This window comes from Aquarana catesbeiana, linkage group LG12 (assembly GCF_042186555.1).
Source record: "Aquarana catesbeiana isolate 2022-GZ linkage group LG12, ASM4218655v1, whole genome shotgun sequence".
NCBI classification, from domain to species: Eukaryota; Metazoa; Chordata; class Amphibia; order Anura; family Ranidae; genus Aquarana; species Aquarana catesbeiana.
In genome coordinates this window covers 70,791,387-70,806,989 of record NC_133335.1, presented here as the reverse complement: position 1 = coordinate 70,806,989, position 15,603 = coordinate 70,791,387, and the positions used below count along the sequence as shown (strand labels likewise).

Genomic DNA, 15,603 nt, shown 5'->3' with positions numbered 1-15,603 from the left:
TTCACTGCCCCTTAGTGTTAACCCCTTCACTACCAGTGACATTTTTACAGTAATCAATGCATTTTTAAATCGCACTGATAGCTGTATTAATGCCATTGGTCCCAAAAATGTGTCAAAATTGTCTGACGTGTCCGCCATGATGTCGCAGAAACTATAAAAAAAATCGCTAATCGCCGCCATTACTAGTAAAAAAATATATATTAATAAAAACGCCATTAAAACTATTCCCTATTTTGTAGACGCTATAACTTTTGCGCAAACCAATCAATATACGCTTATTGTGATTTTTTTTTTTTACCAAAAATATGAAGAATACATATCGGCCTAAACTGAGGAAAAAAAAAGTTTTTTTTATATTTTTTGGGGATATTTATTATAGCAAAAAGTAAAAAATAATGCGTTTTTTTCAAAATTGTCACTCTTTTTTTGTTTATCGCGCAAAAAATAAAAAAAAACGCAGAGGTGATCAAATACCACCAAAAGAAAGCTCTATTTGTGAGAAAAAAAAGGTTGTCAATTTTGTTTGGGAGCCACGTCGCATGACCGCGCAATTGTCAGTTAAAGCGACGCAGTGCCGAATCGCAAAAAGTGCTCTGGTCTTTGGCCAGCCAAATGGTTGAAGCGGTTAAACGGTATTGCGCAATAAAGTTCCTTCTTTCATATTTACTTGCATGAGGTATATCCATTCCAGGAACCGTCAGCTTAAGAAGATCTCCAGGGGTCTCCCCACACACTTATCTCACCATACTAGAGATAGTTGGTCCATATTGAGGGGTGAGTTTACATCCATGGGGGGCACCTTGTCTGAGCACCAAGAAACACGGATTTCGTTATTTCTGAGCACGAGCTTGATTGGGACTATTTAAAGAGACTACAGTGTTGCCATATTATGATATGTTATCTGTTTATTTACTAATATGTAGCACCTAGCACGGTGTATTTATTTTTAGTTTTTATTTTTCACTGCAGCTGCACACACACACACACACACACACACACACACATATATATATATATATAAAAATTTAATTTACTTCATATTTTTGGCGCTTTGGTTATATATTTATATAATATCTTATTAGGACCAAATGTAAGTAGGTGTACAGAGACGGGCAAAGTGCCTGTCTCTATACGCTATGTAGCAGGAAGCATGTTTGCTGCTTTCTCCTCCCCTTCCCACCTGTCACTGGTTGGTAAAGAAGCTGTCGGCTTTACAGCTGACAGCCTCCTAGCAACCACCGATGCTGAGAGTGGGTGGAGCCTGATGGGGAAGCTAAGACTAGTTCCCCATCAGGTCCAAGCTCTGCTTGTGTTTGACAGCAGGCAGGGGGCGCGTTCTGTAGCCAATAGCAGGCTGTCAGTTGGCTATGGATCCAGCCACTCCCTGCTGTCAATCACAAGGGGAGTTAACCTGATGGGAAACTAGTATCTCAGCTTCTCCATCAGGCTCCACCCACCCATAAAATTCTGCCGCAGCGGCTAGAGGGAGCTCTGGTGCCCTGAGGACAGGGTGTCCATATAGACACTCTGGTCTCAGTGTGCTTCCACATGTGGTGCATGCCCCTGATTCATGTACCGGTTTACTAAAGGTACATGATATAGTCCCTGGCACCAACATTTGTCCTGCGGAGGCACAACATAATTCTAAAGAGTGTCTTAGACACTCTTTATGAATTCCCTTGATTGTTGTATATAAATGGAATGGAGGACAATATGTGAATCGCTTTAAAAAGTCCAAAAACACACTGAGACCTTATCTGAGCTAAAGTCTCCTGCTCCGCTTCCCCAGTCCAGGCCCCAAAAGTTCAACGGGGGGGGGGCCCAGAGCAGCAGGAGTGGGCACGGTTACTGGAGCCAATCCCCCTTTGGCCCTCCCTGTGTTTACAAATGCTTCAGTTTATAAATGAACAGGGAGACTCTGTAAAGAGAGCTTCCTGTTCATTCAGTCTGCAGCTAGTGCTGCAGAGAAATGATTGAAGAATCTGTGTCCTCAATCTCTTTCTCAAAAGTGAGATTTGGGTGTCTGTTTAGACCCCTGATATTTCACCAAGCCCCGCAGGGCTGTTCAAAAAAAAAACAAAAGTAAAAAAAATGAAGGGCTCACAGGTATTCTGGTTGCATGAATGAGTGGTTTGTTCATGCAGCTGAAGCCGCCTGTTAGGCTTGGTGACTGTCCCCTAGGGTGTACAGGGCCCCATGACTTCTAACAGCAGCCCTGCTCAAAACTACATGTCCCATCATCCCTAGACTACAAGTCCTATCATGCCTAGTGCCTGTGTACATGCATGCCCCAGTCGTTCACAAAAGTTGCGGTCGCATTTACTCCCAACAGAGGCAGCAACCTCCCACCGGCATGTAGGCCTCCCCAGCAGCACATTCAACAGGGTTGCTCCAGGGTAGTGGTTCTCAACCTCATTCCTCAAGTACCCCCAAACCGGCCATGTTTTCAGGTTTTCCTTTACCCTGCACAGCTGCTTTAAATCAATATCAATGACATGGTATTGACAAGAGCTATTTTATCTAAGGGAAGTTCCCAAAGCATGGCCCCTTGGGGGTACTTGAGGACTGAGGTTGAGAACCTCTGCTCCAGGAGGAGCCTGCAAGCCACCTTGAAACTGGGAACGGGTGCAGAAGTCAGGGAAACCGGGATGGAATGCTGGGGTAGGCAATCTTTAAAGTTGAGGGAGCTACACACAGTGTTAAAAATAGTTAAAGTTAAAAAATAAAACAATTAGCGTTTAATATCACTTTAAAAACAGCAGGTTTCCAGTGTACAGGTAGAATTTTTCAGCTTTTCTTCATTCAGCAAAACTTGTTTGTAATTCTTCTGATCCAAAATGCTTGAAGCGTTGTCCTTCGAAGAGCTTGCTGAAATTCAGAGAGGACAGAATTGCCTCCAGGTCCGTCATGATCACTACGTACCCCTGGAGGAAGAGAAGAAACCGAGGTCAGGTTTTCAACATTCTGCTGCACATGCTGTATTCAAGTATTGCCGGTAATAAAACTGGTAAGTGTGGTTAGGCTCGTTCACAAGTGCTGCCCCTCTGAAAAGCAACCGCATGGTGGATTACTTTTCAGAGGTGTTTGACGGGTGGTGAGGAGGCGATATGTTGCATCCTTGCTGCTTGATTTAACCCTGTATGTGATTTGCTGGAGCCGCGATCACTCCCGCGCATGTCTGAACATTTATTCGTTCACGGCACAGGGCTCGGAAGGAATGACACCCGTGGCCGTTCCTTCAGAGCACATTCGCCAGTGATGTCACTGGCTGCATGTAATCTAATGTTTACTTCCTCTTTAAGCCCGGCTCCAGGCTGGAGAGGAGACAAGCTTGCTGCCAGTGCCTCTTCAATTTTAACCTCCAGGGGGAGTTTTTAAAAAAATGTTGCCCAATTTTGGGGTTTAAAGTGTGTCCAGCTGGAACTATTTTTCTAAGTCTTGGAAGGTGCAGGGAAGGATTACCACCCCTGTAAAGTTTTTACTTCCAGGGCACTATTTGAAATATTTGCCCTTAGGGATAGCAGTATTAGGAAAAACTCTCCAACTGCAACACAGTCTGCAATAAAAGCCTCTTTCACACATGTGGGCGAGAAGCCGTAAAAATAAGTGATAACTACATCTATGATTACATCATAAATGTAATCATAGACCAAATGAACGTTCAAGATCCTATGATGCCTATGGGCAGGCTTGATGTACTAGGGGCTGGCTGCCAAAACTCTAGGCCAGAGCCTATAAACAGAAAAAAAGTTTCTAAGTTCTACTTTTAACCCACCTGGGAAGGACAGGTTGGTTTAAAAGTTTTTTCATGTATGTTACAGACCCTAGACCAAATGAACATCCAAGGATCCTCTGGGGCTGGCAGAATGATTTAGCAACTAGCCTATGACTGGGCGAAGAGTTTGGAGTTGCAGGTTTGAATTTTGGTTCCTCCATTTTCATTTGTAGGGGTAACTGCTCGCATTTCATTTACTAAGTCTTGATTTAGTTAGCTGCCAACCAAAGGGCTGGTTGGCTCAGGAGTTTAGTAGACAGTCCATGAGCCAACAGAGATTTTGGAATTGCAGGTTCAAATCCAATTTCATCTATCTATGAGTTAGTGAGCGGAGGTGAGTAGCTCAGAGGATAAGAGTGTTGACCCAGGGCGCCGTAGACTTGAGTTCAAATCCATGAAAGCACTGCAGACCCCAAGGGTGATTCCATTAATGCACTGTAGACTACAAGGTAACACAGTAGACTCCGAGCTCAAATCCCTGAGTGAAAGTCTGGAGGCCATGGACAACCCACCAGCCTGCTCCAGTCCCAGGTCAACACAGGCCTGTAACATGTGTGGGCATCACATTAGGTTGTGAACACCCTGCCCCTTCGGTCCACAATCTGTGACCCCACTGCAACATATACAACAAGAAAGGGCTGTCTTACTGGGGCAGCCTATCCCAAAAGTAGGGACTTAGGTTTTTTTTTTAAATTGCCTCACCCCAGGTACTGCATAGTGCCTGAACCTCTTGAGGATAGGGTAGTGGGTCTGAAATAGTTCCCACTACTCAATCACACCATCAAGGGGTTCAGGCACTGCACAGCACCCAGGACACAAGGCTTTCCCTCGTTGGGATTTGAACTCAGGTCTCCAGCAAACTAGTCAGAGCTCTTACCCTCTGAGCTACCACCCATGTTCAAGGATCTCGTTCTTCTATTTCAGGATTAGGCAGCATAATAAAACTGCACTATTTTTTTTACTTAATTCCTCCATCCCAGGTAGTTTTGCCTGAAAATCAATTTTGCCAAAATTACTGCGCTGATCTCTAACCTCTAAGCCAGATCCCTCTGGCTTGCAGACTTCGGAGCTGGACTCCAGCAAGTAACAAAATATCTAAAACCAAACCTTTTTTTTTGATAGAGTGCAGAAAGATTAGAACCTCTGTCAGGGTTTTCCCCACTGGGGAGATTTACCCCTCTATTTGTCCTGGTGAGCATTGTCTCCAGAAAGCGATGGTAAAATCCCAAATGTTTGAGTTGTCACTTTCATGAATTTAAAAAAAAACCGAAACAGTAAAGTTAGCCCAATTTTTTTGAATGATGTGAAAGATGATGTTACGCCGAGTAAATAGATACCAAACATGTCACGCTTTATAATTGCACGCACTCGTGGAATGGCAACAAACTATGGTACCTAAGAATTTCCATAGGCGACGCTTTAAATTTTTTTTTACGGTTACCAGGTTAGAGTTACAGAGGACGTCTAGTGCTAGAATTATTGCTCTCGCTCTGACGATCGCGGCGATACCTCACATGTGTGATTTGAACACAGTTTACATATGCGGGCGCGACTTCTGTATGCGTTTTCTTTGCTGCGTGAGCTCGCGGGGATGGGGGCGCTTTAAAAAAAAACAGAGTTAGGTACCTGGTAACTCTTTTTCTAAGAAGTCTTCCAGGGCAGCATCCGAGAGATAGGCTCCTCCTCCCTAAAACAGGAAACACATTAGTCCACCATTATAAATTTCACACTCTTACCTGTGTGCCTCAGTTATGTTAAAGCACCGAAGGAATTCCCTGTAAGCTGCAAGCTCCCCCTCTGTACCTGGTTTTTGTTGTTTCAAGGGTGGGAACTAGTGCTGCCCTGGAAGACTTCTTAGAAAAAGAGTTACCAGGTACCTAACTCTGTTTTCTCGAATCGTCTTCCAGGGCAGCATCCGAGAGGATATATCAAGCAATACTTACTAGGGTGGGGTTAGAGACTGGAGCACTTTACGACCAAATGCTTGGTCTTGGTCAGACAGCTGGTCTATGCGGTAGTGCTTAGCGAAAGTACTGAAGCTCGACCATGTCGCTGCCCTGCAGATCTGCTCCGGAGTTGCCCCTGCTTTCTCTGCGGCCGAGGTTGCCCAGGCTCTAGTTGAGTGCGCTCTGATTTCACTAGGTGGAGTGAGATTCTGTGCCTTATAGGTAATCTGTATGGCCATCCTTATCCATCTGCTGATGGTGCTTTTTGAAGCTGGTTTCCCTCTGTTGATTCCTGCATAGAGGATGAAGAGGGAGGTCGTTCTACGCCATTCTTTCGAGATACGCTATGAGCGTGTTCCTTACATCAAGTTTGCTGTAAATGTTTCTTTTCCTACTATCCATGGTTGTTGGAAGTGAGGGTATGACGATGTTTTGGGTTCTGTGAAATGTAGAAGAGACCTTGGGTAGAAAGGCCGGATCTGGAGAGAGAATTATCTTGTCCAGATGTATTAGACAGTATGGTTCTATTGAAGATAGAGCTTGGATCTCACTCACTCTTCTGGCGGATACTAAGGCCAGAAGGAGCGCAGTTTTTAAACGTGAGGTTTTTGTCTGAGCTGTCCTCGATAGGTTCAAACGGAGGGGAGAGAAAGCCCTTAAGTACTGTGCCCATGTCCCAGGTGGGAGTTTTGTACAATTTGGCTGGTTTGGATCTTTTAAGAGCTATGAGGAATCGTCTTATCAGCGGGTCTTCCGCTAGTCTAGTATCCATGACCGAGGAAAGTGCTGCAACTTGTACTTTCAGGGTACTTGGTGATATGTTTTTGTCTGCACCATCTTGTAGGAAGTCCAAAACTATTGGAATTATCCCACCGTTGGAGATTGGTCTGTCTTCGTACCAAGAAACAAATTTTTTCCTTATTTTCTCATAGATGGCTCTCGTTACCGGCTTTCTGCTGTTTAAGATGGTGTTGATTACTCTGTCTGACAGGCCTTTGTTCTGGAGTTTTACCCTCTCAGTAACCAAGCCGAGAGCTTCAAGATTTTGTGGTTCGGATGGTTGACTGGGCCTTGTGACAGTAGATCCGGGCGGTCCGTCAGTGTCAGCTGAGGTTGTATGCTGAGATTTTTTAAATGACTGAACCATGCTCTCTGGGGCCAGTGTGGTGCTATTAGTATCACTGTTGTTTTCTCTGCCTTGATTTTTTGGATTACTTTTGGGATTATGGCAGTTGGAGGGAATGCATAGCACAGATGCCATTTCCAGTTTTGGTTGAAAGCATCCACCCCGCTGTTGCCATCTGTAGGGTCCAGGGAGAAAAATATCGGAGATTTTGCGTTCGCCCTGGGAGCAAATAGGTCTACTTCGGGTATTCCCCACTTCTGGGTGATTTGAGTGAAGGTTGTTTGGTTTAGCGACCATTCCGTGTGTTTTATCGTTTTCCGGCTCAGGAAATCTGCCACTGTATTGTCTGTTCCTTTTAGATGAATACCGGATATCGATCTTATGTTCACTTCTGTCCACAGTAGGATAGATTGTGTCAGTCTCATCAGTTTTTGGGATTTTGTGCCCCCTTGTCTGTTTAGGTATGCGACTGTCGTTGCGTTGTCTGATTGTATCTTTACATCCTTCCCCTGTAATGCTGGCTTGAAGGTTTTTAGCGCTTCCCCCACAGCTTTCAGCTCTCTCAAGTTTGAGGAGGCTCGTGCCCATTTGGGTGTCCATTTCCCTTGCGAGAACCGCCCTTCCATGTGGGCTCCCCATCCTAGGGCGCTTGCATCGGTGGTGATGCTGACTGGATTGACTTGAGCCCATCTGCGCCCCTCGATGACCCGAAGTGGATTGAGCCACCAGTAGAGTGTTTGTTTGACTGTGGCGGGGACGGGAATGGATTTTTCTAGGGATGCTTGCCTGCCATCCCATTGGGACAGAATGTAGTTCTGTAAGGGTCGCATGTGAATTTGTGCCCAGGTGATGGCTGGAATGGAAGACGTCATCAGTCCTAGTACGGACATTCCGTGCCTGATCGTTGTGGAATGGTTCCTTAGCAGGGACGTAATTGCTTGTGTCATTTTTACGTCTTTTTCCTTTGTTAGGAAAATTTGACAGTCTGGAGTCCAGCACGTATCCCAGGTACACTACTCTCTGGCTTGGGATCATTTGCGATTTCTCTGCGTTTATTAACCATCCCAGGTTTTGCAGATAGATCATACTCTTGCGCAGGTTGTTTTCTAGGATTGCTGCTGAGTCCGCAAAGAACAGGAGGTCGTCTAAGTATGGTATTATTCCAATACCCTCCTGTCTTAGACCTTTTAGCGCTTCCGCCATTATTTTTGAGAATATTCTTGGAACTGAGGAGATTCCGAAGGGGAGAGCTGTGTACTGTAGGTGCAGCGTAGCTGCTGGCCCCTGGATTGCGAACCTTAGAAACTTTTGGTGATCCTTCCTTATGGGGACATGTAGGTAGGCATCCTGTAAGTCTAGTGTTGCCATGAATGTCTCCTGCGGTAGGATGTTCCTGATTGAATAGATAGATTCCATTCTGAATCTCTTGTATCTTATTCCTCGGTTGAGTGGTTTGAGGTTTAGTATCAGCCTTAGTTTGCCTGATGGTTTTCTTTTTGCGAAGATGTGTGAGTAGAAGCCCTTCTGTTCCTCCTCTTGGGGAACGTGACAAATCACCTTCTGATCTAATAGTTTCTGTAGGGATTCTAGAAACACCTTTGCTTGATTGCTGTCCTTGGGTAGCATGGTCGCTAAGTATTTGGTTGGGGGGCGGTTGGAGAATTCTATTGCGTAACCGTCCGCTATGGTGCACAGTATGAATTTGTTTTCTGTTATCTCCTCCCATTGGTGGGAGAAAGTCGCCAATCTGCCCCCCACCTGAAGGCAGTCATTGTTTTTTGTTCTTTTGGGTATTAGGCTTGAGGATGAATTCACCTTTGCCTTTCTTGTTTTGTTGACCCCAGTGCTTTTTTGCCCCTGGCTTATTGAATTTCTTGAAATGCCGAAAGGGCGCCTTCCCTTGTCTCTTCTTGGTTTGAGGGAACCCCTTATTTTTTGCTGCAGTCCTATCCAGGACTGTTTCTAGTTCGGGACCAAACAGTAGGTCTCCAGTGAATGGTATGCCACATAAACGGTTCTTGGAAGGTGCATCCCCCCCCCCAGGATTTTAACCACAGGGCTCTGCGGGCCGAGTTTAGTAGTGCCGTGGTCCTAGAGGATATTCTGACAGTTTCTGCTGAAGCATCTGCCAAGAAAGCTGCCGCTCTAGTTAGTGTGGGGATGGTTTTAATTAGTTCCTCCCTGGGTGTGTCGTTCTCCAATAGATCTTGCAGCTGGGTTAGCCAGATTAGCAAGGTTCGGGCTGTGCAGGTGGAAGCAATAGCCGGATTTAGATTTGCCGCCCCTGCTTCCCATGCCCTTTTCAGGAGAGCTTCTATTTTCTTGTCCATGGGGTCGCTGAGGGTACCCCCTTTGTACATTCTGTCATGCATAGTGAGTTCTGCGGTTTTCTGTTCTTTAATGCCTAGAGTGTCAGTGATGGCTTTGAGAAGACTGTCTGTGTCCTCAGAAGGAAACAGGTTGCAGTCTGTCGTGTCATCTTCCTCCTCTGAGTCTGAACAGATACCGTCTTCTGATTCAGATTGTTCAGATTCATCTGAATCCACCTCTTGTTCTGCCTGTACCTTGTTCTCCCTTGGAATGTGTGTTCCGCTGGTAGATGGGATACTGGCCTGAGCGACACTTGCTGGCGTTTCTAATTTCTCTATAGCAGAGCGTAGTGGTGCCATGGTGCTCTGAATTTCTTTCTTAAAAGAATTGAGCAGGTCTTTCAAAAATCCCTGTGTCTAAGCATTTCTGACACAGGGGCTTTTTCCAATCTGGGGAAAGCCTGTGGCTGCATGAGGCACATGTTTTGCCTTTAGCCTTCCTTTCCTCAGGGGTCTTTGCCTGCAAGCGAGCATAGAGAACAAAAAAACCCCGTGAGTTTAGGTGGTCAAAGGAACTGCCTGTAGATAGGCAGTAAAGAGGTTAAGACAGAGATAATTCAAGAATATTCTGGCTTACCTTGGAGCTGTCCTGATTTGCAGGATCTGCAGGGCAGGGTGGGGAAGCGTCAGACATGATCAGCCACCAGGATCCTCTGCTTAGAGGCCTTTTTATCTGCTTCCTGCATAAGCTCCGGCCCCGCCCCCGGCTGACCCCGTGCAGGTTGGTGGACACACCTGCACATGCTGCTGTATTGTAGAGTAACTGTGCTGGTAGTGAAGGGTAGCATTGAACAAATTTGCTATTTGTATTCTGTTTTTTTTTTTTTTTTTGAACTTCCCGCCCCTAGGTGTCCCTGCTCTATCTCCGTAGTAGATAGACTACGGGAAAATGGCCGCCAACCCGGAAGCGGAACTTCCTCGGCGCCATCTTGGTACACCCCCGACTTCCTGTAGCGGCCTGTGGCGGTGAGGACGCTGCTGCGCCGCCCGGAGAGCGGTGGATTCGTTTGGGGGGACAGCCGCAGCCACCAGGGACCTAATTTAGAAGGTGCAAAACCCTCCCTGCTAGACCCTCTGCTGCTGAGGTTTTCGGCAGCGGTCGGCGGCGGCGGCGGGGGGGGGGGGGGGGGGGGGGGGGGGCGCCCATCTATGCATGTATCCATCCCCCCTGGCGGGCTCCAGATTCTGCGGAAAGCCAGAGGGGGGTGCTTGCGGAAGCATACACAGGCCTAACAGCGGCATGGGGTGGGGATGACAGAGTCCTCCTGCAGCCTGGGGGGATGATTGCAGACCCCTCAGTAGGGGCGAAATCTCGGGCTTTGAGCAATGTTGCCCAGTGCTGCGCCTGCTCGCCCTCCCAAAGCCCCTTGGGCTGTATGGGATGCTGGCAGGGGGTCTCCTGCAACAAGCACAGAGACAGGTGAAAATAAAATAACAAACGTTCTTGCAGCTCCTGTGGGTCCGGAGGAAACACAAACAACTGAGGCACACAGGTAAGAGTGTGAAATTTATAATGGTGGACTAATGTGTTTCCTGTTTTAGGGAGGAGGAGCCTATCTCTCGGATGCTGCCCTGGAAGACGATTCGAGAAACATTTTTTTCTCTTATTTTATTAATTTTTATATTATTAAACTGGGTTTAAAAAAAATAAAAAATTGATCACTTTTATTGCTGTCACAAGGAATGTAATCCCTTGTGACAGTAATAGGTGGTGAAAGGTACTCTTTATGGAGGGATCGGGGGTCTAAAAGACCCCTGGTCCCTCCTTTGCACTTCAAAGTATTCAGATCGCCATTTTCGGCGATTCTGAATACTGTATTTTTTTTTTAAACTGGCGCTATTGGCAGCCGAGTAAACAGGAAGTGAGGTTGCTTCCGTGTTTACAATCAGGAGACTGGAACAAAGCAGTTTCCGGCTTTGTGCCAGTCTGTCCCTAGCCGCCGAACGAGGCGGATCGATGAGCGGGACTCCCGGTGGGATGGGAGCCCTTCAGATCGGCGGCGGCGGGGGTGGGGGGGATAACAGCCAAGCGGCTGTTAAACCGGGGGTCTGTACTAACGGAAGGGGTGCTTTGTCCTGGGGGGGAGGGATCTGTACTAATGGAGGGGGGTGCTTTGTCCTGGGGGGAGGGGTCTGTACTAATGGAGGGGGGTGGTTTATCCTGGAGGAGGGGTCTGTACTAATGTAAGGGGGTGGTTTGTCCTGGGGGACGCCCACTGGTCACAGGAGTGCACTTACCGGACGTCACAGAGCCACTCCAGGCTCTGGAAGGATCTCGACAGTAATGTCGGGATCCACTCAGAAGCCAGATAGCTCAGCCTCGCTGTACACCGATAAAAACCTGAGCCTACCACTCGCTTACATGCTCCCTCATAGTGCTGGATAGAGATGAGCTTGGGCATCCTCCAAACAAGTGATTGCAAACCTTGGCACTCCATATGTTTTGGAACTGCATTTCCCATGATGCTCATGCACTCTGCAGTGTACCGGACCATCATGGGAAACGTAGTTCCAAAACATCCGGGGTGCCAAGGTTCACCATCACTGCTCTAAACCCATCTCTAGCCAAACTTTTTTTGCTCCAGTGAGCTGCATGCTGGGCCATTCTCACAGCAAAGAGGTGGGCTGCAGGTCAGGAACGACCCGCCTCCCCACTCATTAGAGTAATAAAGAGCATGTTTGGAGTTTGGCTAGAGATGACTTTAGATGGATGCTGTGCTCGATCGATTACCTGGGAAGGAGTGAATTTACTCCTTATATCAGGTATATGCAATTAGCAGACCTCCAGCTGTTACAGAACTACAAGTCCCATGAGGCATAGCAAGACTGACAGCCACAAGCATGACACCCAGAGGCATGATGGGACTTGCAGTTTTGCAACAGCTGGAGGTCCGCTAATTGCATATATCTGCCCTAGATTACGAGTCGGTGCTTGAGCTAAGGCATTGATGGCGAACCTTGGCACCCCAGATGTTTTGGAACTACATTTCCCATGATGCTCATCTACACTGCAGAGTGCATGAGCATCATGGGAAATGTAGTTCCAAAACATCTGGGGTGCCAAGGTTCGCCATCACGGGCCTTTAGGTTCTGTTGCAGGGGAGCAGGCCATTCTCTCCTCCATACCAGTAAGCACTGTGTATTTTTACCAGCTGTGAGGGAGGATCAAGAAGCTGCAAGGGAATGCAGATAAGGTGAGTATTTGGTGGTCAGGGAATGCTAGGGTTGCAACCTCATCCTTTTAAAATGGAACATGAATTACACAGGTTCTGTGGCTGATTAAAAGGTGGTAATTAAACTCACTTGGTGCCTTATCTGTATTAAATTACCCTCAGAACCTGTGTAATTCATATGTGTTCGGGTTTAATGGGATGAGGTGTAACCCTAGGGGATGCCCATGGAAGAACACTCTCATTTGTCCCTGCATGGACAAGCTGACAGCGTACTTTCCAATAACATATATGTGTGTCCAGTAATCAAGCATAATGTGAAAGCTAGTGTAACTGTTGTCAGACATAATTGACTGTACAGAGTCCATACATATAGAATAAGAACACAACATCCATACAAATACAAACATTCCCCTGAAATGTAGATCTGGAAAGGTCCTACCATTTGTAGAGGGTCACCTTCTTCCCTGAGAAGAGCTGGATGAATCTGCTCAAGTAAGGAACATCCCACCTTCTCCTCCAGGCTCTGATGAAGGAAGGTTCTTCCTCTAGCTGCAGGACGGAGTGGGCGTGTCTTGTGTCCCTCCAGTCAGAGTAGCCAATAGTACCGCTCTCTAGACTGGCCAACAGCTGAATGCCGCCTCATCGACACGCCTCTTTATACTGCGTCACCACCGAGCTCTCAGCAGTCAGCATCTCTAACGGCCGCCCCGCCCCCTTAAACGAACGGCCCCGCCCCTTCATCGGTCATGTTTACATGACCAGTGTCTACCCCCACAGTCTAGTCAGTGCCTGTGAATCAGATGAAACACCTAAAATCAAATGTAATCACCAGCAGACATAGAATAACACGATGATATGGGGGAATTGTCTGAATGTGTAAGGTGTTTCCATTAGTAAAAATGGCCGACCAGGATTCGGCAAGTCTCCGCCCCCCTTCTAATTACACGACATTCCCATCACTTCCTCTTCTATCTGCAGGACAGAGTGGGCGTGTCTTGTATCCCTCCAGACAGAGCAGCCAATTATGACGCTCTGTACACTGGCAGCAGCTGAATGTCGCTTCATCGACACTCCTCTTTATACTGCGTCATCACCGAGCTCTCAGCATCTCTAACGGTCGCCCCGCCCGCTTACACAAACGGACCCGCCCCCTCGCCGGTTCCGCCCCCTCATTGGTCATGTTTAGTTTAGCAACTAAAATCGCTCTGAATAATATGTGAATAACACGGAGATTGTCTACATGTGTAAATGCCCGCCTCTCTCCCTACGTCATCTACCTAAAATCTCTGCCCCTTTTTCGGTCATACCTGTGATTGGAGGAAGACATGAAAGTGGGCGTGACAGAATCGCCGACTCGCACACGGATCCTCCCGCTCAGCTAAGCAGTTTTGAAATGACAGTCTCGCCGCGCGCTCGAACCTGATTGGCTGCCTCTCTGTCCGGCCCCCTGATTTGGCTCCGCCCTCTTCTAACCATGCTGTCTCTCACTAGTAGGCGTGGCCTGTGTATCTTTTCTTGACAGCCTCGGTGCCCCCGCCCCCGGCTCCTCCCCCACATTCTAGTCAGTGCCCGAATCACAGGAGAATGGGGGGAGGGGTCTGTACTAATGGAGGGGTGTGCTTCGTCCAGGGGGAGGGGTCTGTACTAATGGAGGGGGCAGGGTTGCCAACCTCCCGCAGCATTTTTTACTGACAAAACATGGCAAATTTACTGGCGAAGCACATTTTTTACTGGCAACCTGAGAGATTACAGAACTCCTATTGAAAACTAACACAGTGAATATCTGAACAGTATAAACATGATATTAAAACACTGACAATACCTATAACAAAGGCATTTGCTTGATTTACACTTAAAAAGTCAACACAGCATGAAATGATCAGCCCCTGATATCTACTGGCAGTTGTAAAAAAAATCATAGATTTTTACAACCTGCCAGTAAATTTACTGGCGGTTGGCAACCCTGGGAGGGGGAGTGCTTTGTCCTGGGGGGAGGGTTCTGTACTAACTGGGGGGTGCTTTGTCCTGGGAGGGGTCTGTACTAATAGGGGGTGCTTTGTCCTGGGGGGAGGGTTTTGTACTAATTGGGGGGGTGCTTTGTCCTGGGAGGGGTCTGTACTAATGGGGGGGTGCTTTGTCCTGGGGGAGGGGTCTGTATCAATGGGGGTGCTTTTTCCTGGGGGAGGGGTGTGTACTAATGGGAGGTGCTTTGTCCTGGGGGAGGGTTCTGTACTAATTGGGGGGGATGCTTTGTCCTAGAGGGAGGGGTCTGTACTATTGGAGGGGTGCTTTGTCCTGGGAGGGGTATGTACTAATAGGGGGTGCCTTTACCTGGGGGAGGGGTGCTTTGTCCTGGGGGAGGGGTCTGTACTAATGGGGGTGCTTTGTCCTGGGGAGGGGTCTGTACTAATTGGGGGGGATGCTTTGTCCTGGGGGAGGGGTGTGTACTAATGTGGGGTGCTTTGTCCTGGGGGGAGGGGTCTGTACTAATGTGGGGTGCTTTGTCCTGGGGGGAGGGGTCTGTACTAATGTGGGGTGCTTTGTCCTGGGGGGAGGGGTCTGTACTAATGTGGGGTGCTTTGTCCTGGGGGGAGGGGTCTGTACTAATGGGGGATGCTTTGTCCTGGGGGGAGGGGTCTGTACTGATGGAGGGGTGTGCTTTGGGGCACCCAGCAGGGGACCCGAGAAAAGGAGGAGCGGAGCTGCTCTGTGCAAAACCATTACACAGAGCAGGTAATTATGACATGTTTGTTATTTTAAAAAAAAAAAAGCTGAACCTTTATAACCACTTTTAGTTCTCCTCCTCTGCTCACTATAAGTAACAGGAAGAAGGGCAGAATAAAATAATAAGAGGGCTCATCGCATAAAACCACAAAGATTTAAGATTATAATTATATATATATTATAAAATAATCTACAAGTATGCATACTCAAATTTTCAAATGCCTCCACAAAACCGGCACAAGTAACACTAAGAGCCCTTGCACACTGGGACGGTTTGCAGGCGCTATTGCGCTAATAATAGCGCCTGCAAACCGCCCCGAAAGTGCCGCTACTTTCATTCCAGTGTGCAAGCCCCGAGGGCTTGCACACTGGAGCGATGCGCTGGCAGGACGGTAAAAAAAGTCCTGCTAGCAGCATCTTCGGAGCGGGGAAGGAGCAGTGTGTATACCGCTCCTGCCCATTGAAATCAATGGGACGGCGCGGCTATACC

The 15,603-nt window shown here is 47.5% G+C and overlaps 1 long non-coding RNA gene across 1 annotated transcript; it reads right to left on the bottom strand.

The window, feature by feature from the left end:
- Positions 1-2,715: 2,715 nt before the first annotated feature.
- LOC141114379 (uncharacterized) lies at positions 2,716-13,591 on the bottom strand. Its single transcript, XR_012236902.1, has 2 exons — positions 12,829-13,591; positions 2,716-2,924 (listed from the first exon to the last, which is right to left on the bottom strand). It is a non-coding gene; the product is annotated as an uncharacterized lncRNA (long non-coding RNA).
- Between the last annotated feature and the right edge of the window lie 2,012 nt (positions 13,592-15,603).